The 3,666-nt window shown below is 39.2% G+C and overlaps 1 non-coding gene across 1 annotated transcript; it reads right to left on the bottom strand.

Annotated features, from left to right (window-relative positions):
* Window positions 1–3,222: 3,222 nt before the first annotated feature.
* Window positions 3,223–3,329, bottom strand: LOC141658174 (small nucleolar RNA R71). Its single transcript, XR_012549076.1, has one exon. It is a non-coding gene; the product is annotated as a small nucleolar RNA R71 (small nucleolar RNA).
* Between the last annotated feature and the right edge of the window lie 337 nt (window positions 3,330–3,666).

The raw sequence follows: 3,666 nt of genomic DNA, 5'->3' as shown, positions 1-3,666 counted from the left end.
CATCCCAAACAACATCATCCAAACAACGACGAGCATACGACCCGAACATCCTGAGAATGAGGGGTCAACAATAAGATGCTCTCCCAGACATGGCTACAACAAGTGAATATAACCATCAATCAATAACAGTTGAAATGCAAAACTAGTAAACATGTGAGACCATCTATTCTCGAGACCATCTATTCTCATGAAAACACGACATCAACTTACCCCCAGACAATGGCATAATAATACAATCATTTGAAATGTTAACTCCAAGTCAAACAGCATATGATGATGCATAACATAAACACATAACAACATCATGAACATCATGAAACCATCGTAACGACGTATGATGTGACCGACCCAAACAACCTACTAGAGCATATAACAACTGCCTCTAGTCATAGGCAAGGTGTATAAAATAAACGCAGTTAGAGCATATAACAACTGCCTCTAACTGTCAGAGCGTATAACAACTGCCTCTGAACGGACGGAGCATATAACAAGTGCCTCCATCAGTGTGGATCATATAACAACTGCATCACCGATACTATGTATAGTGTATAACCACTTGCCTATATGTCAAAGACCTGGCCACACTCTGAGTGCAATAACTGTACACCGAACAACACTCGGGGAACAGAGCGTATAACAACTACCTCTGCTACCCCCGTAGACAAAAAACAAATTCCCGAAGGGTAGCGCTAGTTCATTATGTTCGGTATATAACTGATACCTCCCGTCATCTATATGATGTGACTCATATTTGAGCATATTTAGTCCCCAAATTAGCCTCGTTCTTATGCTTTTTAGTGCATAATTGGGTCATTTACTATCTTTAGAATCTCGTTTTGCATATTCTTTGAGGAATTGTCCCTTTTGTAGGAAAGGAGCGCAAACCTTGCATTTTCGTGGCAAAATGGAGCTAAATTGATCGAACTCAATGACCAAGCATCAAAGGGAAGACAATACTAGAAGGCCTATGTAGGAAATAAAGTAAATTGGGCAATGATGAAAAAGATCCTTGCATCCCCAACAAGATCCCCGAGGATTGTTGAGGAAAGAAGAAAAGAGAAGTTGCTGATCTAGGATCCGAGCGTCTCCCTACCCAGGACGAGCGTCTCCCTGCCAGGATCCGAGCGGCTCCCTGCCCAATCCGAGCGTCTCCCTGCTGTGATCTGAGCGTCCCGATGCCAAGAAGCTCGTCTTGAGGCCAAAGAATCCGAGCGTCTCTCCCTTGATCAACTCGGATTCCCTTGCAGAAACCCACGTCTCTGTTGCCAAGCCGCTCGGGACGAGCATATGTTTTGGGGACCGCCAAAACGGAGAGGAGCATCTTCTTGGAGAGGAGCACTTCCTCACCTTTTCTTAAGGGTCTTAATAGTCATTTAAGCCCTAAGTAACCCTAATTCTTGTACCTAATCTTTAGTATAAATACCCCTTTGTACTACTTAGATTAGCATGCTCTCTTAATATCATCTTAATCCTATCTTAATCTTGTAATCAACTCTTAATTTAGCATTAATACAAATCTCATCTCTTAATCTCTCCTTAATTTCTCTATTGTTCATCTTTTATTTTGGGTAATTGAAGATTATTTGGGTATTATTGGGAGATTGACAACCTTCCATCAATCATCAAGTACTTCTATTATTATTTTGCTTTATAATTGTGGAATCTCCATAGGTATAATTCTCTTAATCCTTGCTTTAATTATTGTTAATCATTTCCATTCATTCATCATGTTTTGCCTTGTTAATATGATTGACAACCTTGTTAGCATGTTAAACTTGATAATGAGTGAGTAGTCTCTTAGCTAGGGTTAATGAGTAATTAGGGGAAACCAACATGGGATATGATTCATGCTTAATCTAATATGTTCACATAATTTATTTGCTTGCTTGTTGTGATTTCAACTTATGCACATGTTATGTTTGATGAAATGCGAGCCTATGAATCCTTACATTTTTTTACCCATCACTTATCTATTTAATGAGACTTGTAAGACATAAACCAACTCGAGTCTCATTAGACCATGCATATAGTTGACTAGAGAGGATTAAGTCGACTTGTAGGTGTTGTACAATCTAATCGATTCGGCTCCGGGACCCAAACCTTCCTAGGATTGTAAGACATAAACCAACTCGATCCTATCACAATAATAATTGCTTGCTCATAATTTGAGAATATGTATGTATGATCAATTCCCATGTACCCCCTATGAACCCATGACACCCTAGTGCTTTTAATCAATTGTTTACATCTCATTTTAATCATCTTGCTTGCTTGCTTTCATTACCTTGTTTACCTTGTTGATTAGTTTAGTTGATCTCCTACCTCAACCCAAAATTGTGAGACCCTTAGATACAACCATTTGTAAACGAAAATCCTACATCAATACCCGTCCCTTGAGATCCGACCTTTACTTACCTCTTTACTAAGAGTAGTTTGTGAAGTTATAAATATGGTTTTGGTCTAGGTAACTTTTGACGACAAGTGACGAAACCGAATCCGACCGACCAAAAATGGCGCCGTTGCCGGGGACGGTGTTAACTTGATTTGATTTTCTTTGATTGCTTTTTGTTGTATCTTTCTTTACCTTAGGGAAATCAAACTCCTCAAGGTTTTTTCTAATTTTTTTCAAGTTGTTTGATATTTTGCATGTCTAGAAGATCACAAGGTAACTTGTTACCTATTGATCTTGAAATTGAAAGAACTTTGACCCACAATAGAAGACTTGCTAGAAATACTCTGAGAGGTATTGGTGAAGTTGTGGACATTCAACCAAACATTAAGTTTACCAACCCTTTTGCAAGAAAAGGAGAGGATAACCCAACACAAAACCAACCACAAAATCAACCTACAATGCCTAAATTCTCATCACATTCCGTACCAACCGAGGAGAACCTACCCAATGGTACTCCTACACCACAACATTTAACCCGTAATTTCATTGCAAAATCCTCATTTATACAACTAGTTGAGAGAAGTCAATTTGTAGGGATGCCTAGTGAAGACCCTCATTCTCATATGGAGAGTTTTTGTGATTATTGTGATGCGATTTCTCAAACCGGTGTTACTCAAGACCAAATCTAATGGGTCTTATTTCCTTTCTCTTTGATTGGTTCCGCGAAACAATGGTTGAGGAGCCTAAATAAGGCTACTCTTGGTATTGACTCTTGGAAGAAATTGGCACTTGCTTTTTACAAGAAATTCTATCCTCCGGAAAAGACTAATATGTTGAGAGCCCAAATCATTGGGTTCAAACAAAGGGATGAAGAATCTTTATATGAAGCATGGGAGAGATTCAAGGACACTTGTCGATCTTGTCCACACCATGGACTTAACGAGTGGTTTCTTGTGCAACAATTTTGGAACGGTCTATATGAAGACTCCCGAAACATCCTCAATATGGGATCCAATGGTATGTTTACCGAAGTTAATGACAATCAAACATGGAACAAGATTGAAGAAATGGCGGTCCATAACTCACAATATAGTAGGAATCGGAAGGCTACTAGAGGAGGAAAGCATGAAGTGGACTTCATTACTCAATTGGGTGCTCAACTTAGTGCACATATTGATACCATTAACTTGAAGTGTGAGAAGGCTATGGCTAAACTTGAAGAAGCCTCCAAATCACCTAAGCAACATGTCAATGCTATGGTGGCATCTTCAAGT

The sequence above is a fragment of the Silene latifolia genome, chromosome 5 (genome assembly GCF_048544455.1).
Source record: "Silene latifolia isolate original U9 population chromosome 5, ASM4854445v1, whole genome shotgun sequence".
Lineage (NCBI taxonomy): Eukaryota > Viridiplantae > Streptophyta > Magnoliopsida > Caryophyllales > Caryophyllaceae > Silene > Silene latifolia.
Note: the sequence above shows the minus strand (reverse complement) of the source record. Positions and strands in the feature narration are given on the sequence as shown.